Source organism: Eretmochelys imbricata, chromosome 11 (genome assembly GCF_965152235.1).
Source record: "Eretmochelys imbricata isolate rEreImb1 chromosome 11, rEreImb1.hap1, whole genome shotgun sequence".
NCBI classification, from domain to species: Eukaryota; Metazoa; Chordata; order Testudines; family Cheloniidae; genus Eretmochelys; species Eretmochelys imbricata.
The window spans coordinates 77,132,235-77,156,452 of record NC_135582.1 but is presented as its reverse complement, the minus strand read 5'-3'; the positions used below and the strand labels follow the sequence as shown (position 1 = coordinate 77,156,452).

The 24,218-nt window shown below is 49.6% G+C and overlaps 1 non-coding gene and 1 pseudogene across 1 annotated transcript; one reads left to right on the top strand and one right to left on the bottom strand.

The window, feature by feature from the left end:
* Nucleotides 1-977: 977 nt before the first annotated feature.
* TRNAS-CGA (transfer RNA serine (anticodon CGA)) lies at nucleotides 978-1,051 on the bottom strand. Its single transcript has one exon. It is a non-coding gene; the product is annotated as a tRNA-Ser (tRNA).
* An 8,447-nt stretch (nucleotides 1,052-9,498) lies between these two features.
* Nucleotides 9,499-20,245, top strand: LOC144271882 (zinc finger protein RFP-like; annotated as a pseudogene).
* The last annotated feature ends 3,973 nt before the right edge of the window (nucleotides 20,246-24,218 follow it).

Sequence of the window (24,218 nt, the reverse complement as noted above, 5' to 3'; positions counted from 1 at the left end):
GGGCTTTATGCCCCTGTGCAGCCCCTTCACACTGCCAGGAAGGGAGAGCTGTTATGGAATCTTAGCCCAAAGAGGAACCAGGCCCTGTGTCACCTTCATCCTGGGTTTCAGATGACCCCGAGAAGTTGGGGGGCCACCGGGGTCTAGAGCATGGCCCTGCCACAGAGGCCCCGCCTCCAGTCATCCTCTTCCCCCGAGGCCCCGCCCACCCACTGTTCACTCCTCTGGCCCCCGAGGTCCCCCTACCTGCCCCTCGCTCCTCTCCGCCTCTTCCCCCAGGACTCCACTCACCCCCTGCTTGCTCCTCTCCGCCCCTTTCCCCGAAGGGGGGCTACCGGGGGGCCATGGGGCCAGGCACCCGTCCCTTTTCTCTGTCTTCGGTGAGCGGGGGGCAGTGGGGTCCTTGGGGAAGGAGGTGGAGCAGGACAGGAAGAGGCACGAGAAGACGGAGCCGCGGGGGAAAAGGCCGAGGGGGATGGGGCGCAGGTTTTGGGGGAAGAGGCGGAGGGGGGATGGGAAGAGGCAGACCAAGAGCAGGGCATCGGGCTAAGAGGCAGAGGGGAGCAGGGTTCAGGTGGGGCCCCCACTTCTCTGGAGCTTTGCTTCCAGCGCTCGAAAGATGACTACAGGCCCACGGGCCTCCGGAGGGGAGACCCGCCCCACATCCCCAGCGTTTCCCCCCCGCATGGGGGAGGCTCAGGCTCCCCTGGCCTCTGATACGGGCTGCCCGTGCTCAGCTCCTTCCACGCTCTGGAGAGGAGCAGCACCCAGGGGTGGGGCTGAGCCGGGGGGCGCTGGGTGAGGGGTAGAGGCCTCGGGAGCTGAGACCGCAGGGACACAGTGTGAGGCACCATCCCAGGCATCCCCATGAAAGGAGCAGAACAGGGTTTACCTGGGGTGGGGAGTGTATGGAGAGCGTCTCAGGGTCGGTGGAGATGTATTGCCCTGGTGAGCAAGTGTGGCTAAAACACAGGCCTCGCTGTGAGCAGGATTTGAACCTGCGCAGGTTTGGATTTCGAGTCCAACGCCTTAACCGCTCGGCCCTCACAGCTGTGAGTGACGTGACCCCCTAAGGCCCGAGAAACTGGTAAATAATCACAGTGCCCAGGCCTGAAGTCATCAGAAACACAGAATTCAAACAGGAAACCTGGCTCCCAAAGCGCAGGGGGATTTGGGGTTCTCATTGCTTAGCCATGTGGTTAAACATCAAACCAACCCCCTCCTGTGGGGCCTGTAATTGTTGCTATCCCCACTGTAAAGGGAGACAGGGAGAGGTTCACTGACCTGACCAAGGCCACGCAGGGAGTTAGAGCCCAGCTCTGCCCCTCCCTGCTTTATCCTCCCCTGTCCTGACTGTCTCGCTGGATTCCCCTGTTTTTATTGTCTCTTGTCTCTCTTTATAAACAGGACTAAGCCATGACTAGACTGTCAGACGGGAGAATGGGACACGGCTCCCTTCACCTGGACCCTGGATTTCTCATTACTTCAGAGAAACTTCTCAGTGGAAAAATGAATCACATTCAAATGACTACAGATTATGAATTGTTTGCTATTTTTGTTGCCTTGGAACACTGCTCCCCCCGCCCCGCCCCCCAGTCCTCCGCCCCAGCCTCTTCCCCTGAGTCAGGAATTATGTTTTATTGGTTCACTCTGATTTGTTTCATTTTTATGTTCGCATCTCTTGCAACTAATTGGTCAGAACCTTTCACTTCTGAAAGTCCCAGACGCGTGTCTCAGTTTCCCCTCCTAGCTCCCTTCTCGGTACCTTTGATTTTCCTCAGAGTCTCCTTCAGATCACTGGTTTGTTGGCACCAATAACCAGGTCTGATTTCCAGGTCAGGAGACGTGTCCTCCAGCTGTTGGAACTTTCCTTTTTCACATCAAGAAAGAAACAGGTTTTTTCCCAATAATCATGTTTTATTTTATTTTTGTATTTTACTGTGAATTTCTTGCCACTGAAAAATGCTGAATTGAGGGGCCTGGAGAATGACTCTCTGTGTAGCCAGCCACAGAATAGCTACAGCCCCAGCAATGGCTGGGCAAGCTTCCCCGAGGTGTCCCGTCAATGTGCTTCAGCCCTGATTGACTGAGACCAGCTCTGGGGACAGGACGGGAGTTCAGTCCCCGTGGGCAATTCACTCCTCAGCCTCCATCCTTCAGTGACCAATAGATTCCAATGTTCCTGCTGGTCTTTGTTCTGTGGACGTCTGCCCACCTGCAACTGGACCGAGATGAACTCCCCTCAAACCAGCTCATTCCTCACCGGTTTCTGAATGGTCATCACGTCCTACAGACGTTTGCTCACTCCTGCCCTGGGCAGAAGAGAACCCCAGTGCCCTGGAGGTGACAGGCCCGGACTGTGTCCCCGGAGTCCCGGGGCATCGTCCCTGCCCTAAGGCTGTGGCTGCACTGGGGAGTTTACGGTGACCGTCTCGAGTGGAGCGGCTGGAAGCCGACGGGAGGGAGCTCTCCACCCTCAACGAGCAGCCGTAGCCGTGTTGGCAGGAGAAGCTCTCCCAGCACCATAGCACTGTCCACACCGGCGCTTAGGTCAGTGTAACTTGTGTCACTCAGGGGGTGGCTTATTCACACCCCTGAGCCACATACGTTCTTCCGACACAAGGGGGAGTGTAGACGCAGCCTTAGCAGAGACGCGATTAAGAAAACCGCTTTAGTTTTGTAGGAAATGCAGGAACCCCAGGTTTGTAATAAACCAAAGGAGATTCCGACCAAACGAGTCACCTTCCCCACTTTGCTGTTGTGCCCTGGGATAGCTGTTTTGCCTCAGCCTGTGGCCAGAATAATGAGGTGTGAAGGGGAAGGAGCCAGGCACCTGCCTATGGTGCTTCTGACATCCTAGAGGGGAGAAAGGAGAAAAGACGCTCAGTCCCCCATGCCACTCACACAGGGGGTGGGAACTTTGGTGGTAATTTAAAGAGAATCAAGGGGCTCAAAGAGAGACAAAGGTGTTAACGTGACCCTGTCACTGTCCAACATTACACAGGTGAAACAAGGCTTGCAGTTTGGGCTGCTGTACAGAACAAGCGTTCAGGCTGAAAAGTGACATCGTTTCTTGCAATTTCAGGAAAACCCCAAATCAAACAAACCCCCACAACAACAGGCACCTGAAAAAGTACTGCCCCTGACTTCACCTTTCCAAGGTCTTCTCAGCACTCTCTCCCGCCCCAAGGGAGAATCCTACACCTTGACAAACAAACCAAATTCAGGCCCTAATGCAGCTCTCCCTCTGCAGGATGTTGGAGAAAACACAGGTGAAAAAAACTTCCAAGGTAAGCTGCAAACACACTTGCATGGTAAAGGAGACTCATGCCCGAGTCCAACAAATCCTTTGGGAACTCGAAGGAAGCCGCATTCCAGAGGAGTTTCCAAAGACAAACCACCAGCCACACACCCAGGCAGAAGAAGCTTGGACACGGGAAGGGGCAGCAGCAAACACACCCTGGGGGAGGACTTGTCCGGGAGCTGCAGCCAGGCCTCTTGGCACCCAAAGTGAGAATCAGACCCTTACAACAACAAGCCACATTTGGCCATTGCTGAAATTGTCAGGCCTCAAAATTTTGGGCCAGAAACCAAAAGCCAAATCTAGCTTTAAAACTCAACCACTTGGAAATGGCACTTCTAGCGTGGCACCAGACCGTAGGCGACCGTCTGTGTGCGTGTGGTTGGCTGCCAATAGGTAGAATCCAGGGCCTGCATCTTCGCTTCCCACAGCAGGAGATTTTGAGACCCTGACAATTAGGGGAAGAACAGGCAGGCCATGGCTACACTTGCAGATGTACGGTGCTGTGAGTCAAACCTGCCTTCCTACAGCCGAGCAGGGGAAGCGCTGCAGCCTGTCCACACTGGCAGCTGCCAGCCATCCCAGCATTCACGTGGCTGCAATGTGCTTTTCCAACGGGGGGTGGGGGTGGAGTGTGACAGGGAGTGTGGGGGGAGAGAGAGTGGGTTTTGGGGGGCTGACAGCGTGCTGTCTTGTAAGTACAGACCTCCCTCCCTCCCTCCCCCGCCTGTCTCTCACTCACTGAAAGCAAACGGCCGTTCTTTCTTTTTTTCTCATAGACGAGATAAGCAGCCGCTCGCTGAAATGGACCCCAACCCCGCCTCGCTCTGCAAGCAAACAGGAGCGGCTGGCGCTCCACACGGAGCCCCCCGCCTGCCTCTCACTCATTCAAAGCCAACAGGAGCGGTGTGTGTTTGTTTGATAAGCAGCCCCGAAACGGAGCTTTGAAATGGCACGGCCACGTCCGGAGTTCACAACCAAACAAGAGAGGACGTGTCAGTTAAAAGGATTATGGAGAGTTTCCGGAGGTCAATCAGTGCCTAATAACCTTACTCCCCGTTTACACTGGAGCTGGAGCTTCTCAGCCGATGTGCAACAGCTGTTAATCCTCTCGGGGAGGTGGAGTACCAGGAGCGCTCCAGCCAGGGAGTCAGAGCGCTCTGCATGCCTTGCCAGCGTGGACGGGGAGTAAGGTGGAGCGCTCTGGGAGGCTTTATTGCGGTGTAACATGCAAGTGTAGCCAAAGCCGTAGATAAAAACCCAAAGAAAGTATCAAGAGTTCTCCTTCCTGGCTGAGCTGGGTGCGCTGTCCAGGTCACCGATGGTCATTCTGGGGAGGGATGTGGGGCTGATTCAGTTTGCGGGGGTTGTTCTGGGGAAGGATGTGGGTCTCAGATATCTGGAGGATTGGCCCAGAGCCCAGTCTTTTGGGGGCACAGCTGGTGGTCCTGATCCTAGTCTGTCTGCCTCTCTTCTGGCAGAGAAGCCCAAGCCAGGCGAGTACGAATAATGATGCTGTAAATAAAATGGAATAAAGTTGTGGATGTTTTTATTTTTAAAATATTTTTCACACTTTTCAATCTGCCCCAATTTCATCAGGCCCTGGTAGTTCCTATGAGAAATGTGAAGGATGAGATATTTGTAACTGTTCCCTCTTAGTGGGAGCAACAGCTGGCTGGGGTTTTGGCGGCTCAGGCTTTTGTTCCCTGGTTTTACCCACTGTGGTTTCTTTTGCATGTTTTCTTTCATAACGTATCAGATGTACCTGTGTGTAACTTTTTGCCCTAGGGCTGCCATTGCTGGGAGCCCCCTCCATTTAAACTTGTAAATATTGTAAATAAAACCGGTACAGCTGTGTGCTGTGTCAAACACAACTCCTGTGTCAATCTGCTGGCCCAAGGGGGCCCACAAATGTGTTGGGAACCAGGTCCACAAAAGGTTAATCTGGCCCTGTGTGGGGGAGCCTGTGTGTGTCAGCACACTGTCTCTTTAAGCCAAGCACTCCTGAGCCTGAAGACTTGCAGCTCCCACTCCTGAGTCAAAGGCCTCAGCGCAGACAGGCTCCTGCCCCGTGCTCCCCAGCTCAGCGGAGACCCACCTGGGCACGGCCACCTCTCGTAGCGGGCGGAATCCCCCAGTGCCCGGCCAGCCATGCATCAGCTTCCCAGCGAAAGGGAGACTTACGTGTAAACACGGGGCTTGCAGCCTCTGCAGTGCCGGCTGCCGCGGAGCCGGTGTAGAGCTTGGCCCAGGCTAGCATCAGCAGGGGAGCTGACTGTGCAGATCTCTGGGGCCGCAGGCACTGACTTATTTTTCCTGGGGATGCCACCTCCGCCACTTCCCCCAGGTCCCACCCTGGCTCCTTCCCCTCCCCATAGGTCCCTGCCTGCCCGCCCACCACTCCCCCCTCCCCGAAGCCCCTTCCCCAGCTGCCAGACAGCTCAAACAGCTGATCAGCAGGGGCCAGCCCAAGAGCTGTGGCTGGTGGGTGCCGAGCACCCGCTATGTTTTCCTGTGGGGGCTCTGGGTCTGGAGCACCCTCTGCGTCGGCACCTGGGGCTACAAATCTGTCAGGCCCCACCTGAGTGCAAAGGGACTGAATGGAAGAAGGAGGCAATTTCCTCCAGTCTAGGCAGGTGTCTAAAGCCTCCTCTCGGCAGATCAGGTGTGTGTGTGTGGGGGGGAGCTTGTGTGGGACACTGTCCCAGCCACGTGCCAGTCCGCTTCCCCTAGCTGCTGCTGTTTGTGGCAGGAGTGTGCAGAAGGGGAAGTGAGAGCCCGTGAGCCTGGGGAAGGAGAAGTGAGTGTTTCTGCTGTGGGGAGCCTGGCCCGCAGCCGCCGCTCTCTGCTCTGCCTTCAGAAAGGGGCAGCCAGAGAGCAGTGGCTCTCAGCCGAGTGCCCGGATCTGAAGGCAGTGCTACCAGCAGTTGGGAGGGATGGCTACGGGGGAGGGGCTAAGGCAAATTTTGGGATTGCTGTGGACCCTGCAAGCTCCCCCTAGAGCCGCCCCTACCCCTGCCCCACAGGGCCCCTCTGCTCCTCCTGCAGCTGCAGGTCTCCTTCGTCCCTCTCATCCCTGACGCTGCTGAGAAGGGTGCAGAGGAGCTTCCAGGGGCTATACAGGTGATGAGCCATGGTGCTGGATAGATGGGAGTCCTCCAGGATCAGAGAGACTGGGCTAACTGCAGCGAGAGAAGCCTGTATTTTTCATGCTCACCGGACTCCCTGTTGTCTCAGCGACACAATCCGAGCCTGGGCGATCAGAGTCATCCTGGACTAGAGAGGACTGTGACCAAAAAACTGCAAAATTCCTGAAGCAAGGAGATGGGCTTCTCCGCCTTGATCGCTCCCTTGCTTTAACAGAAGAACGGCCAGACGGGGTCAGGCCAAAGGTCCATCTAGCCCAGTGTCCGACAGGGGCCAGTGCCAAGTGCCCCGGCTTTCGATGGTTTTGCAGACCCAACAGAGTAAGGAGCACAAGTCCCATTGACTGGGAGCAAGACCTGTGCACCGAACTCTGTTTGCAGTTTTGAAAATACAACCCTAAGTATTTAACCACAGACCAAACAATGGATAATTTGGCGTGAGGACTGTGGCTATGCTTCTGATTTGCTTATGTTTATTTTATATAGGTGAAGGAAGAAGTGAGAAAGCCAGAACATTCCAATTGACTTGGGTGTCCAAATAGGGTGACCAGATGTCCCGATTTTATAGGGACAGTCCAGATATTCGGGGCTTTTTCTTATATAGGCGCCAGTTACCCCTCACCCCATCCCGATTTTTCACACTTTCTATCTGGTCACCTTGTGTCCAAATATCTTAGGACAGGAGGCTTTGCAAATTTCAGTTTGCCACATAGACCAGAGAAGAGTGACAAACCGTCGGTGGATCACCATTAGAACATGATGGCCCCTTGTGAATTATGAAAGGAGCTGAAAGTGCTTGGCAGGACTAGCTAATCTATGGAAGAGCTCATGGGATTAAGAGCTCCTATGATTAAGGCTGCTTGAAAATTTTGTTGGTTTTGATGAAAAACTGCGGTTTTGATTTAAAAAAGTTTTCACAAAAAACGTCTGCCATCCGTTAATGGTTTTGATATTTGTCATGCAAAAAAACCAATAAAAATAAAAGCTCCAAAGCTGAACTATTTCACCAAGAAACCAAACAGATCGATTTGGGCATGCCACTACTATGTCCCATGGGAGATGTCGTGGGGTTGCTTGATGTCTCCTTTTTATTGTGCAGGCTAGGTTCCCCAGATGGACTTCATCTCCCATGATGCATCATGGTTATTGGACTCCCCTAATTCAATGACTCATGCAAAGGAGAGACCGTGGTGCATTGTGGGAGAGTCCTATCAGGGAGCCCCGTCGATGGTGGATGGATGCAGGAGGAACGCAAATTACAACTCCCATGCAGTGACATTTCCAAATTGAAATACTTTGGGGTTTGGACAAAATAGTTCGGTATTCAGTTTTTCATTGAAAAGTTGAAACTTTCAGGAGGGAAGGGAAGGAGTGGGTACAGGTTCTTGAAGGAATGTATAGTGAGCTATGTAGTTACTGGCTGTCACACTGAAGGAAGTGCAAAGGAGTGAGTGATATGGGTGAGAAAGTTCCATCACAGGCCTTTTGATGTTGCTGTCTATGTGGTTAGTGTGCTGGATATGATGTCTGCTAACATAGAATATCAGGGTTGGAAGGGACCTCAGGAGGTCATCTAGTCCAACCCCCTGCTCAAAGCAGGACCAATCCCCAAGTAAATCATCCCAGCCAGGGCTTTGTCAAGCCTGACCTTAAAAACTTCTAAGGAAGGAGATTCTACCACCTCCCTAGGGAACGCATTCCAGTGTTTCACCACCCTCCTAGTGAAAAAGTTTTTCTTAATATCCAACCTAAACCTCCCCCACTGCAACTTGAGACCATTACTCCTTGTCCTGTCCTCTTCTACCACTGAGAATAGTCTAGAACCATCCTCTCTGGAACCACCTCTCAGGTAGTTGAAAGCAGCTATCAAATCCCCCTTCATTCTTCTCTTCTGCAGGCTAAACAATCCCAGCTCCCTCAGCCTCTCCTCATAAGTCATGTGTTCCAGACCCCTAATCATTTTTGTTGCCCTTCGCTGGGCTCTCTCCAATTTATCCACATCCTTCTTGTAGTGTGGGGCCCAAAACTGGACACAGTACTCCAGATGAGGCCTCACCAATGTCGAATAGAGGGGGACGATCACGTCCCTCGATCTGCTGGCTATGCCCCTACTTATACATCCCAAAATGCCATTGGCCTTCTTGGCAACAAGGGCACACTGCTGACTCTATCCAGCTTCTCGTCCACTGTCACCCCTAGGTCCTTTTCCGCAGAACTGCTGCCGAGCCATTCGGTCCCTAGTCTGTAGCAGTGCATGGGATTCTTCCGTCCTAAGTGCAGGACTCTGTACTTGTCCTTGTTGAACCTCATCAGATTTCTTTTGGCCCAGTCCTCCAATTTGTCTAGGTCCCTCTGTATCCTATCCCTGCCCTCCAGCGTATCTACCACTCCTCCCAGTTTAGTATCATCCGCAAATTTGCGGAGAGTGCAATCTACACCATCCTCCAGATCATTTATGAAGATGTAGAAGGAGTTGGTGCTTTTCATTAGAGCTTTGCAGGAACCAGAAATTCCCTTTGGGAGAAATTCCATTTTTATTTTGAATCCAAAAGAAAAAAGAAGAAGAAGAAAAGAGAAACTTCCTGCAAAACCAAACAAAGGTTAATAATTTGGGATCAATTTAAATATTTATTTTCGATACATTGTAATGTTATATTCTGATTTTGACTATTTCATTTTATAATTGATAATGCAATATACAACAAGCATTTTTATTAAACAAAGTTGCTTCAAACTGAAAAACAAAAAGGGAACAATTTAACTTCATTGAAATGCTTCACATAAAAAGAAAATCAAAGTTGGCACATTCCCATGCAAAGTTTTGATTTAATCAAAATAACATTTTCCAACAGAAAAATTGTTCCATTAGAATTTTTTTTTTTTTGACCAGCTCTAATTTGCATACATGAGTGAGTAAAGGACAAGGGAAATCGCAGGGCAATGGGGTATCTACGCTATGGATTTCTGGGTTAACAAAGGGAGGAGTTAGTCTCAGTTTGGACTCATCACACTTAGTTCAAAGCTACTCTGCAATCCGCTAAAACCAAAGAATACGAGACTGTGCCCAGAAAGGAAATGCCCAATGACTAAGCCAAGTTCAGTCAGCCCATTTCTGAGAACACGGGAAGTGAAACTCAACTCCTCTCATGTCTCTTTCCTGCACTAGAAGTCATGGCTGCTGCAAATCCAGCAAAAACTCTCCAGGATGAACTGACCTGTCCCATCTGTCTGGAGTATTTTCAAGATCCAGTATCTCTAGACTGTGATCACAATTTCTGCAGAGCCTGCATCACCCAGTGCTGGGAGAGCTTGGATACAGATGTCTCCTGCCCTCAGTGCAGAGAGGCCTTTCCCCAGAGGAACCTCAGACTTAACAAGAAGCTCAGGAATGTTGCAGAAGCAGTCAGAGAATTGAGGTTGCAGTCAGTGAAGGAACCAGAAGCAGAGACATTGTGTGAGAAACACAAGGAGCCTCTGAAACTGTTCTACAAGAAGGATAAAATCCTCATCTGTGTCGTGTGTGACAAATCCAAGGAGCACAGAGATCACTCTGTGATTCCTGCAGAGGAGGTTGCTGCTGAAGAATTCAAGGTAGGAATTTACTGACTAACCACCATTTTTATAGCTAGAGCCTTGGGAAACTCACCTGCTCTGCCCCTCCCACCACATCCCAGAGACACAAACTCCCTTTCATTGCTTCTCCCCTCTTGGGGCCAAGGAAGCAGTAGGATGCTGCTGAGGCTGTCCTCTGGGCACACATCCCCATCACGCTTTCCCTGCAGAACTGCTCACGCAGGCAGGAAGGGAGCCCCACCCTCATGAGACTCAGCGGGGCACTGAAGTGGTGCTCCCATCCTACAGACCCTAGCAAGTCTGTTTGATAAAATCAGGGGTGGGATTGCAGGAAGCAGGGACTGGGTGGGAGGGAGCAGCACAGCAATAGGGCACTGTAGCAGGGTCACCGCCTCCAGCGTGCCCCCTCATGGCCCAGGGTGGCTCTGCAGAGGCCCTGCCTCAGTTTCCCTCTGAGGTTCCCAGAAACAATCCACAAAGGGTTGTGGTCAATAACACCCCTGCTCTCCCAGCAGGGACTCCCAGGACTTTTTGTCTGGAGTTTGGCCTTATCACCCTGAAGAAGGTCCAAGGCCTCCTCTGCCTTTTACACAGACCTCCTCCCTCTGGCCCTCCATAGGCCTCTGTTTTGGCTACCCCAGGCCTGATTGGAGCACATAACCCACCTGTGATGGGTTCAGTCACAGAGACGCCCTCGTGACGGTCACTCGATGTGCTGGGGATACCACTGAGAACAACCCCCCTGCCAGAAAAGGTACCCCTTCTCTCCTGTCTTGCTGAGTTAAGACACTCCAGTCAGCTCCAGCACAGACCAAGGGGTTGGGCCACACCCCCCTGCAGTTTACTGAGAGGGAGATTCCCTCAGCCCAGGGGCTTCTCAGTTAACAGGGACTTTCCCAGCACACAATATTTAGTCTTTCTGGGAGACTAAACCCAAAATAAATCTGTTTTACTCTGTATAATGCTTATACAGGGTAAAATCATAAATTGTTCGACCCCTATAACACTGATAGAGAGAGATGCACAGCTGTTTGCTCCCCCCAGGTATTAATCACTTACTCTGGGTTTATTAATAAACAAAAGTGATTTTATTAAGTATAAAAAGTAGGATTTAAATGGTTTCAAGTAATAACAGACAGAGCAAGGAAGGTCACAAAAGTAAAATAAAACAAATTCACAAGTCTAAGCCTAATACATTAAGAAACTGATTACAGGTAATATCTCACCCTCAAAGATGTTCCAATAAGCATACTTCACAGACCGGATTCTTTCCTAGCCTGGGCCCAATCCTTTTCAGACCAAAGCTGTAGTTTATGGCCTGGGTCCAGCAACCTTGAGCCAGCTGAAGACAAAAGGGAGGGGCTGCAGGGCCTTTTATATTCTCTTTCTTGTGGGCGGAAACTCCTTTGTTCCTTTGCAAAATCACAGCAACAGTATGGAGTTTGTAGCCACATGGGCAAGTCACATGTCCATGAAAGAGTCAGCTTTTTGCAGGCGGACACCATTGTTTACATGTTAATTTGAATGTTCCCAGGAAAGCTCAGGTGTGGACTGGCGTCTCCCAACGCCCATTGTTAATTAAATGTTTGCTGATGGGCCACTCATATCTTATTTCCCTAAATTCAGACATAGAAAAGATACATGCAAACAAATAGGATGAATCTATTCAGTAGATCATAACCTTTGCAAAGATATGTTACATGGCATATTTAGCATAAAGCAAATTCCAGTTATGTCATATTTATAGTCATCAGCATATTTTCATAAAAATATGGAGTGCAATGTCACACCACCCACTCCTGGTCACTGGTCCTTCTTCATTGTCCCCACCTGCGTAGGAGAGCTGTCTATGTCACAGGTAGTGCTGAGACCCATCTCCCTTTCAAGGGCCAGCCACCCTGTGACCAGCATTGTCAACTGTCCACATCTCCTAGGGCCACAGGGAGAGAGTCCCCGTCCTGCGGATATCAGTTTGGGAATTTTGGCCATAGATTTCGGTGTGCAAGCCTTGTGCCCATACAATTTTCTGTGTTGACATTCATAACAATATTTAATAGAATGCACTGGTTTCCCGTTGCAGTAGCATCTACGAGTCCCAGTGAGGGATTAGGGGCTTCTTGTGCCAGGCACTGTACAGACAAGTTAACCAAAGGGAGCTCACAGTCTAAAACCAGGACCATGTGCAGCAGGTGGATAAAGAAACAGCCTGGAGTGGGAGTGGGGAACTCGTAGGGATGGCTGAGTATATAAGTGATCTCGATAGTCTGTTTGCTGCCCGTTTCCTCGGTGCAGCGTGTAAGTGCCCATACTTTTCAATCTAGACTGTTTTAGGTGCTGGAATGGCAGCAGGCAGGAGGAGGAGTCCATGGCCCAGTCTCCCCTCCCTGCTGGGGGCTTGGCAGGGAGGTCAGAATTGGGCTGAGGGCACTGATACCCCCTTGGCACTGGATCCCAAATGGTGGGTTGTGAAACTGCCAGAGGGTCATGGGAAGGTGGTAGATGAGTGGTGGGCTTAGTGCACAGGTGAGACCCTGGGGGGAGAGGGATTGCAGAGCTGAGCCCACCCTACACTCAGCCGCAGTGGTGACTCCTGTCCCACGGGGCTGGGTCCAGCTCTCCACAGAGGGAGTTATGGCCAGAAAGAACCCCGTGGGCAGACTCCAGCATGAAGCTTCTTGTCCCGTCTGTCTGGAGTATTTCAGAGAACCTGTCACTCTGGAGCGGGGGCATAATTTCTGCTGAGCCTGCATCATCCAGTGCTGAGAGAAATCAGGTATAGCCATCACCTACCCTCAGTGTAGACAAACTGTGAGCAGAGAAATCCCAGGCCGAAGAGGCAGCTGGCAGCTGTCATAGAAATAACCAAACAACTGAGTTTACAGGTAATAAAGGATGCAGGAGGGGAGAGGGTGTGTGGGGAACACCAGGAGCCTCTCAAGCTGTTCTGCGAAGAGGATCAAACTCCCATTTGCCTAGCGTGTGACAGATCCCGGCCTCACCGAGATCACACAGTCGTTCCCATAGAGGAGGCTGCAGAGGAGTACAAGGTAAGGAATTGCTGTCAAGTTTAATGAGTTATAGCTTTGGGTTTAATTACCAGTTAATTTAATCACATGTTGACAGTCACAGGTATAACGGCATCATTCTGCTTTGTAAAGCCTTCATTGTATGAGAGATGCTGTAAAGGGTAAATGATGGGGCAGTGTGGCAAGCCGGGCAAGAGATGAAGACTTTACATACAGATGTTTGATGTGGGATCTTTCATCTGAAATCCCGAATCCTTTTCGAAACTGCCTCCCACTGGTGAAATAAGGCAATTTTCTGCAGAACTGAAGCTGCTAAATGAGGAGTGAGGTTTAAATCACAAGAGCTGCAGGCCAGTCTGTGTGAGAGTGCTGCCTTCAGACTGGAGAAGGGGGAGTTACAAGCTGTGGTTATTGCTATTTGTATCATAGTATTTATTATTATTTACTTACATACAGACCTCAGACAAGATCCGACCTCTACTGTGCTGGGCCCTGCACAAAACCCAGTGAGGGACAATCCCTGGCCTGTTTATAGTCTAAGTAGATAAGACAGACAGAGGGTGGGAGAGGAATCTGAGGCACAACAAGGGGATGGGACTTGTCCAAGGTTACCGAGCAGCTCAGTGGCAGAGCTGGGAATAGACCCCAGGTCTCCCAGCGCCCAGTCCAGTACCCTAATCTCTAGGTCATGCTGCCTCCACAGCAGTGATGAAGTGTGGCCATTAGGAGGGAACAACACCTTGATAAAGGTCCTAGGCCCAGCAAGGAGATGAAGTTTCTCCTTGGGATTCTGAATTCCCACGTTGCTGGTCTGCACTAGAGGAGCTCGCTGGGCTGAACACGGGGTGGCCCCTGAGCACCTTGAGCTCCTGCACAAGAGGGCTCCAGGCAGTGCCGGTTCCTGTCAGATCTCTTTGGGATTGAACGTGATTGCAGCAAAGCTAACCCCTGGGTGGGGCTGCCCCGCGTCAGTCTGAGGGACCAACCACAGTGGCTCCATTAGTCCTCACGCTGCTCTCCCCCGGTGAGAGCCAGAACCCGCTGCTGCTGGCAGCTTTGCTGGGAGCTGTGGAATAGCTGCCCAGGCGGCATTGCCACGGGAAGGGCTCAGGACAGCTTGGACCAAGCCCAACCGTTCTCAACAAAAGCCAGAACATCTAATGGGGTTTGCCCTAGTGCTACGACCAGTCCCGTCCAGCCAGTCCCATCCACGAGGCTTGAGAGCTTACAGTCAGTGGGAGTTGGGCTCCGCTGAGAATCCCAGCCCAGATTTCTCACCCGGCAGGCTTCTGGGATTGCTGTCACTTTGTCAGTTAAACCTTCTCCAAAACAGGTTGTTTCACACCGTGAGAGAAAATCCAAGGGTGTGACCCCAGTTTCATGTTGGTGTAAATCAGGGGAGACACGAGGTCAAATATAAAACATTCCCAGGCTCCATGAATATTAATATGACTTAAAGTCCTTGGTCTCGCTGATGTCATAACCCTGCTCGGTTGTCCTGTCATCAATACGGTCAGTTGTTTGTTTATTTGTTTGTTTTTGATAAGGGTTGAAAAGGTTCCCCCCCCACACACACTCTGATCTATCAAAATAAAAATCAAACCACCCAAAACATTTCCATTTGTTCAGGAAAAGATCCAGGCCCATTTGCAGACTCTGAGGGAGGAGAGAGAAAAGTTTCTGGGATTTAAAGTGACTGGAGAGAAGAGGAGCCAGGAGTATCTGGTAGGTGCCCGTCATTTTTCACCTGCATTTGTAATGAGCTGGGTGGAGGCCGTTCAGTCCTGGGTAAAGCAGAATTCAGTTAAGTGGGGAATAATCACAAGTAAATCAAAATGAGTTGTTTTAGCAGGAACTATTACTTAGGCTTACACCTTAAACTATTGTTCTTATCTACTGTGTATTAACGACTGTTAGTTTAATTAAACTCACTTTATAGGGAACAATTTACATTGATGAACTAACAGAATTTTGAATTAGAAAATCCAATGCACTAGAACATAAGCCCCAGGGACACGTGTTCACTTCTCAGTTTTCAGCCTCTCTAAGCCCAGAGTTTGGAGGAAAAGTTCTTTGTTTACTGTTTTGTGTTGCAGCCTAAATAGAAACAGGTATTCCTTGGTGCCGTGTGTTGGTTTCTTAATTGAACAATTATCCCTCTGCTCCTCTCTGGTTTACAGTCCCTTTGTGCTCATTTCCCTATTCCTGTCATTCGCCTTGTACACCTTAGGCCACGGTAAGGATTTCTTGTTTTACAGTCCTAGCTATTTTCTTATTTTCACTACAGCTCACTTCCTCCTTATTTCTTAAGTCTGTTTCTCTTTAATTACACTTTATCCTTTATTACACCATATTTCCTTCATATTTCCTTCTTACGTTACTTTTCTCATAGTTTTTCGAACAATGCTTTTTGAATAATTTCTTATATTGCAAAGGCCTTGTCCACACTACATAGCTTTCAGTGACATGGCCACGTCAACACAGCTGTGTCACTAAAAGTCGGGGAGCGTAGCCGCTGTTTGTTGGCTCTTTTGCCAACCAAATTCTCCCACCCCCAATGAGCGGCGTTCGCGTTTTTGACAGGAGAGCGCTCCTGCCGACAACGTGCTGTTCACACTGGCACTTGCTGCAACAAAACGTTTGTCTTTCGGGGGGAGAGGGTTTAGCACCTCTGAAAGACAAAAGATTTAGTCATTCAATTGCCAGTGTAGACATAGCCTTAGAAACTCCAGCTATTTTTCCTCTTGTTTAACTGTACTATTCTTCCTTTTACTTTCCCTCTTTTCCCCACCTGCCATTCTTTCCTCTTACTGTCCCTTTGGTGGCTCCCCTACTGTTCCTATTACCCTCGTCTTTCCTGTTCCTCCTGAACTGGGCTTCAGCTCTGTTCCTGGCACCCCCGCGACGATGCATCTCAGCCACTGTGGTCCCTATCCACGGGCTCCCCACTTACTGCGTCCCTTCTTTTCTGGTGCCAGTCGCTGCCTGGCTCACTGCTGGCCTCTCTCTCTCTCCCAGCACTGGGAAGCCTCCCGCCAGACTCCACCAGCTGTTTCTGCTGCTCACAGCAGCACTCCAGGGGGAGTGGCCACCTCCCCCCACCCCCGCTGTTTTTTTCCCTTTTATTTCCCCCCAAAAAACATAGGTGCTGGAACTAGGGGTTCTGGGGGTGCTGCCCCTGGGCTTGAAGGAGTGGTAACAACACAAATACATGGCTTCCGCCTTCAGCACCCCCCTATAAAGAGCATTTCAGCACCACTGCCCAAAAACTGTCCCCAGGCTTGAGCTCACCCCACCTCAGTGGTCCTGGAATACTTGGCGTTCTCGAGACTTCTCCCGGAGCAGCTGGTTTGGGCTCCCCTTAAAAAAAAAAATTCTAAATCCCATGAGGCTGCCTCTGAGCCACAACCTGGCAGTGCTGCGTCATTGCCCAGCAGCCTCCGGTACTGGTGGGGCCTTTACACACTGACGTGAGGCGTGAGGTGTGTCTGTAGGTAGAGTCCTTTGTGGCCTTGGGGAAAGTGAGCGTTTGTCAGTTGATCCCTGATCCTGGGACACTGTGTGGGTGTGTGTATGTGTAGATGCCTATGGGGGGGGGCCTGTAAAACCCACTCCCTAGAGAAGGGTAACGTCTTCCTCTTCACAGTCTATCATTTCATTTCAATCAATGAATCGATTTCCAGCTTTTGTCGGCTTCGATGAAAATCTTCCCAAGGTGAACTGAACGTATCCAGTGCAGCGCTCGATGCCTGAGTCTGTACGTTTTTATTGAATTGTTTCCTTCTTTTCTTCTCTGTCAAGGTAATTCTTTGAGATCTGGGAACCCTAACAGAACTTTCCATTGTCTGGATTTTTTTAAACGGGGGGCGGGGAATTGGGTAGAACCAAAAATGAACCTTTAAAAAATTTTGAGCAGATAAAAAAAATAATATTTTTTCTTGGACAAATGACATCTTTCACTTTGATAAACTCAAAATGTTTTGTTTCGATCTGGACCATTTTTTAAAATGATATAATTATATTAAATATAAGGAAATTTTAATAAATTTATTTCAAATAAAAAAAATCAAGCTATTTTCTTAAGAAATAGTTGAAATAAATGTCTTGATTTTTTCAAGATTTTTATTTATTTTTTACCAAACAGCAAATTTACATGAACTCATGAAACATTTCAGAGGTGACAAAACTGCATTTTCCCTGAAGAAAAGTTTAGTGCAAAAAAATTTCGCCTAGATCTAGTGCTGAGTCCTGAATCCCACTGCCTTGGGGTCTCTATCTCTGAGGTCCCTGATAACACACTATCCTGACCAGGTCGCACATGGAAATATCTCCGTAGGAGAGATAGAGGCCAAATGGGAAGGTGTGAGAAAATCCTCTCCCTCGTGGGATACAGGGCATAGTCTCCCACAAGGTATAGTCAAGTGTTTGATGTCTTAGAGTTTGAAAAGAAAGTCTCCCTCCTGCACACTCAGCACTCCATGCAAGGACCCCAGGCTCCGTCCATGTCCCTGACCAGCCCTTTCCCTACTGCTTTACAGAAACAGACCCAGGCCCAGAGGCAGAAGATTGCATGTCAATTTCAGCAACTGCGGCAGTTCCTGGAGGAACAAACTCCTGCTGGCCCAGCTGGACCAGTTGGACAAGGAGATTGTGAACATACAGAATGAATATTTCACTAAACTTTCTAAGAAGATTTCCCATCTCAGTGAGCTGATCAGTGAGATGGAGGAGAAGGGTCAGGAGTCAGCGAGTGAATTCCTGCAGGTGAGACCAAGTCAGAGAAACATCCCAGATCCCAAACAAAAGGACAGCTCCTGAATCCTGGACACTGGGGTCAAGCGGTCAGAGAGGACAGCATAACTCAGTGTGTGCATTGCACAAATGTGAGTTACAATTGTTCTTTCAAGAGATAGAGACACTTTTATATTAGAAATGGAAAAGCCTCATTAGCTCAGGGTATCCATGACCCTTGTCCTTTTTACCCTATATCTGCAAAATCCCTTCCCTGAGATCCCAAGTGTGTGACTCAGGTAGGCCTGAGATTCTCTCTCTCTCTCTCTGTCTGTCTTTTCTAGGACATTGGAAGCACCTTGAGCAGGTATGTGGCTCTTTCTCACTCCCACACATACTTCTTATGCTGGAAAAAAGCTTGGAAACCATGTTAACACCACATCTCCGCAGGGTCACACAGCAAAATGGGTGGGGCAGGGTCACATTTTGGATACCAATCTCCGATTAACTTAATCCTGAGAGTCTCACCTTTTTATAGAAGAGTCTGGGTTTATCTATTGAATTGGATGCTACATCCCTGGGGGATTTGCTGGCTCAGGATTCTGGGGACGGAATAGGAGTGCTGAGGTACTGGTTACCATAGGCACCCATGGGAAAAAATTAGCAGGTTCTCTGCACCCACTGACAACCAAGGTCCCCATGCCCCCCCGAGCGTGCCACGTTCATGCTCCTCCCCCTCCCTCTCAGCGCTTCCCTGCCACCGGCCCGCCACCAAACAGCTGTTTGGCGGCACTTAGGATGCTCCAGGAGGGAGGGGGAGGAGCAGGGACACGGTATGCTTGGGGGAGGAGGCGGAGAAGAGGTGGGGCAGGGGCGGGGACTTGGGGGAAGGGGGTGGAATGGGGGCGGGGTGGGAAAAGGCAGGGCAGGGACATGGCCAGGGTGGGGTGGGGGTCCAGCACCACCAGGCAGAGGGAAAGTCAGCACCTATGCTGGTTACAATTTAACCCAGGTCTGCTGCGATAAAGAGAGATCCCACCTGAGGACTGTTTGGAGACCAGTGTGGAATGAGCTGGGTAGGGGGGAGTTGGTGTATCAGTCTAGTTCCTAATGGACAGATTCCTACAGCACTTAGCACTGGAATCTCCTATCCATCAGAAGCATAGAGGCCAGGGAGTGAATTGGCCATGGAGACTCAATTCCCCTTTTAACAAGAAATTATAACGTATCACTAAATGAAATATAAGAATGTGAATTTTTTTCTTTCCAGGTGTGAGAAGGGGAAGCTCCAGAAGTCAGTGGAGATTTCTCCTGAACTGGAAAAGGGGCTCAGCAATTTCTCCCAGAAATATATTGCTCTTAGGGAGACTCTGAGGATGTTCAAAGGTACTAAGACAGGACCTAGGAAGGGAAAGTGGAATATGCCTCTGAGACTGGGAGGAGATGGGCTCTGGCCAATTAGATGACATATCTATTTAATAAAATGTGGAAAGTAGAGAAATTGAGCAGATGTAGCAGGGGCCCAGGCATCAGGATGTTTCAGATTAATTCATGATTTACCAAAGGTCACAACATTAAGGTCCAAATTTAGCCAAATGGCCTAAATTGTGCCCCTTGAGTTTATCTCTCCCAGTTACAGAGCTGGCAAAGCCTGTCGGGCCCAATGAATTAGGGGTGATTCTCTAGCTGGATCTCAGGACTTCCCTAGCCTGTGCCTGCACTGCCCTCTGAAGCCACTAAATAGGGGAGTCACAGATTGGCCTTCTCTATCCCTTTGCCAGTTCAGGATGAATTTGGCCCATTGAGTTGACCCTCTTCCATCTCAGATTTCCCCACTTGTAAAATAATTTTATCATTATTCATATTTCAGTCTATGGAGGGGAAAGGGCCCCATTGCACTGAGCTCTGCAGAGTGCTGAGTAAATAGACCCAAAAAGTTTACAATTCAGAGCCCTGACTGCAAATTCTTAACATCCCATGAATGTCAAAGAGACCAAAGTGTGCAAAGCTACTTTCGCCCTAAACTTTTTGCAGGATCTGGGTCTAAGTTATGGCACAATGCAACTGGTGAATGAGACAAACCAGCTGGGGTTGGGGGGTGGATGATGAGGGGAAAGGATATCTCTCCTAGAGATTGCATCTCACAGGTGGTTGTGTGGCTTAATGACAGTTGACTCCATTGCTGTGAGACGTCTGAATAAAAGAGGAAAAAGGAGGTTTCAGACTAGTTTATATTGATATTAAAGCCCTAAGTGTGTGTCTGTGCCTCGGTTTGTTTTTTGGTTGTAATTAAAACACAGTTATATTGGTTTAGAATAAGAATGCGGTTACACATACGACAGCATGAAAGCTCATCTTTCTTATCCTTTGCCCCTCCAGCCACTCTGCCATCTGAACTGGAGACAAAAAGAGAGAAATCCCTAGGGTCACGCAGATTGGGTGAGATTTCAGCTGGAGACTATCTTTAAATTATGAGAAAATTCCCACAAAAATATGTTGATAAAATCAACCAAACTGACAGCAGTCATGCCATACACAGCCCTAAAAATAAAAGCATGTAATGCTAAGGAGATCCCAAGCTGAAGTCAGACAAACAATCCTGAAGCCAATTGCCAACCTTAGTGCTGAGTTCGTGCCCATGCCAATGATCAGAAACACTCGCACTGACCAACATCCAAACACCTGAACACTGATCCTGGCATTTTCATAGGCATTCGTTGACCTTTTTAATGTTATATTCAGAGTGATGAACAGAAAAACCTCTCCCCTGAGGGCTGACACATCCCTCTCCTTTGCCCCTTCTCCAATATCCTCCCTTTCCTGTGGGTTCTTCCGTCCTAAGTGCAGGACCCTGCACTTATCCTTATTGAACCTCATCAGATTTCTTTTGGCCCAATCCTCCAATTTGTCTAGGTCCCTCTGTATCCTATCCCTGCCCTCCAGCATATCTACCACTCCTCGCAGTTTAGTATCATCCGCAAATTTCCTGAGAGTGCAATCCACACCATCCTCCAGATCGTTTATGAAGATATTGAACAAAACCGGCCCCAGGACCGACCCCTGGAGCACTCCACTTGACACCGGCTGCCAACTAGACATGGAGCCATTGATCACTACCCGTTGAGCCCGACAATCTAGCCAACTTTCTACCCACCTTATAGTGCATTCATCCAGCCCATACTTCTTTAACTTGCTGACAAGAATACTGTGGGAGACCGTGTCAAAAGCTTTGCTAAAGTCAAGAAACAATACATCCACTGCTTTCCCTTCATCCACAGAACCAGTAATCTCATCATAGAAGGCGATGAGATTAGTCAGGCATGACCTTCCCTTGGTGAATCCATGCTGACTGCTCCTGATCACTTTCCTCTCATGTAAGTGCTTCAGGATTGATTCTTTGAGGACCTGCTCCATGATTTTTCCGGGGACTGAAGTAAGGCTTACTGGCCTGTAGTTCCCAGGATCCTCCTTCTTCCCTTTTTTAAAGATTGGCACTACATTAGCCTTTTTCCAGTCATCCGGGACTTCCCCCGTTCGCCACGAGTTTTCAAAGATAATGGCCAATGGCTCTGCAATCACAGCCGCCAGTTCCTTTAGCACTCTCGGATCCAACACGTCCGGCCCCATGGACTTGTGCACGTCCAGCTTTTCTAAATAGTCCCTAACCACCTCTTTCTCCACAGAGGGCTGGCCATCTATTCCCCATGTTGTGATGCCCAGTGCAGCTGTCTGGGAGCTGACCTTGTTCGTGAAGACAGAGGCAAAAAAAGCATTGAGTACATTAGCTTTTTCCACATCCTCCGTCACTAGGTTGCCTCCCTCATTCATTAAGGGGCCCACACTTTCCTTGGCTTTCTTCTTGTTGCCAACATGCCTGAAGAAACCCTTCTTGTTACTCTTAACATCTCTCGCTAGCTGCAGCTCCAGGTGCGATTTGGCCCTCCTAATTTCATTCCTACATGCCCGAGCAATATTTTTATACTCTTCCCTGGTCATATGTCCAACCTTCCACTTCTTGTAAGCTTCTTTTTTATGCTTAAGATCTGCTAGGATTTCACCGTTAAGCCAAGCTGGTCGCCTGCCATATTTACTATTCTTTCGACACATCGGGATGGTTTGTCCCTGTAACCTCAACAGGGATTCCTTGAAATACAGCCAGCTCTCCTGGACTCCTTTCCCCTTCATCTTAGTCCCCCAGGGGATCCTACCCATCCCAGTTGTGCACGTCTCTCTTTCAGTGATATAGAGGGCGAACATTTTATGAGTTTACCCTGTATAAGCTTTATACAGAGTAAAACGGATTTATTTGGGGTTCAGGCTCCCAGAAAGGCTGAACACTGGGTGCTGGGAAAGTCCCTGTTAACTGAAAAGCCCCACGGCTGAGTGAATCTCAGTTTCTGTGAACTGCAGAGGGGCGTGGCCCAACCTCTGAGTCTGGGCTGGAGCTGAATTGGAGTGTCTGGCTCAGCAAGACAAGAGTGGAGGGGCACCCGTTCTGGCAGGAGGGTTGTTCTCTGTGGTACCCCAGAGCATCAAGTGACAGTCTCAAGGGGGTCTCTGTGACCGAACCCATCACAGATACTATCTATGGAGAGGGTGCAAAATAGACAGAATATTCATGATGTTAATTTGATAGTCCCCAAATACGGCATGTGGTTGCCATATCTGTCACCCAGAGTTCACAGGTGAATGTTATACACTGTCCCTATCATCGCTGAATAGGGCTGAACACTTCTCACAAGCACCTTGGGTATAATGGGTAATGGGGAGGGGGAGGCTGGTTCTCTGACACACCAAGGACTTTTCATGCTGCTCCAGTGCAGTGCCCTCCCTGACTGCTGTAAGGATGGTGTAAGGGCCAGCAGGATGTGAAAAGAGATCATTGCCACTGTGCAGGTAAAGTCAGAAGTCAGATAATGAAGAGGGAGAAGGAGGCAGATAGAAAAGTGCAGGGGGCAGAGAACCAGCCATTGTGGAACTGAACAGAAAGGGGGGGTCTCTGGGCAGAGACTCAGCATCCAGAGCAACAAAGAGAGCTGGTTAAATTAGCAGAATGGAAATCACAGCAGGAGGGAATCAAAATGTCTGTGTAGCTGTGGGGACAACCCCGGGGGTGCCATGGGATACGATAAGACTTTCACTGAGGGCACAGAATGAAGAAGGTCTCACTCTCACCCCTAGACGGCTGTGCCTAGTGCAGTGTGAATGACTTGTGGGTTTTAATTTCATAACTGGAGAGTTGGGAAGTCATGATTTGTTTGTGGCTGAAGAGTCTGATCTGATCTGATCTGATCTGGACTTACATGGTCCAGCGGTGTAGTGTAGCGGAATTGTGTAGTGTCCCTTTAAATAGTTTGTGAGCCCAGTAACGGCGCTCACCATGTTCTATGTCTTAGAAGCCTCCAGTCAGAGCAGCAGCGTGTGTATAGATAAACACCATCACTAGGACCCAGCTGTGCTCTGCGGTTTATGGTCGTTGTGTAAAGAGCAAAAGACCAGGGCTGGATTTAGGGGCAGGCGACCCTGCCAACCACCTGGAGTGCCAGGATTGGTGGGCGCCAGGCTTGGGGGGTGCCAGGCTTGGGGTCCTGTGTCTGTTAGTGACAAAAGGGAAAACAGAATGTTTGAAGTGAAATGTTTCAAGTATAGATGTTAGTACATTCCAGTTATTCCTACAATTAAAAATTTTCTTTGAGGAAACTTTTTTTTTTTTTGCTTGTATAGGCATGAATAGATACAGATGTACAGATTCTAGCATGCACATTTATTGTCTTATATGACAGGGATAAATCATGCATGCAAATCGTGCATCAAAGCCATGAAATGGGCTACAAATACAATAAAAGAAAAGTATTCAAAAATTTAACAAATGGAAGGGGGGGGGCAACAAAGAAACGCTCCTCGCCGAGGGCACCATTTGGTCTAGGGCTGGCACTGCAAAAAGCAGACGTGGTTTACGAGACAAGGCAGTGAAGCGAGGTGGATGGTGATGACCAGCAACAGAACATCAGCAAACCCAGCGAGGAGCCCAGAGCTCCTACCTGACACCAGACTGTGAACCTGTAGAGCGAGGCAGAGAGCGACGTAGCTGGGCAGAGCAGAGCTCACTGTGGAGCCGGGAGAGAACAAGGGAACCTTCCCCATCATCGTAGCTGGGTCTGGGGAACAGGAGAAATAACAAACCAGATGGTGAGTGAGCGGGACGCGGTGACAGCAACACAGGGCAGTGGGGAGGAGGTAACAAGCACCAGAAGGGAAGGGATTTCCCCCACAGGTCTCGCCTGCCTGGCTCTGAGCAGGGTCAGATGTCACTGGGCCAGCAGCCGGTCCATACCACACTCACACCATGGCTGCACCTGTGGAGATGTCTGGTGTAATTTAGATTGCCATAGGACATCTACACTGAACACATCACCGGCCACCGACAGTGCCAGGAGGCAT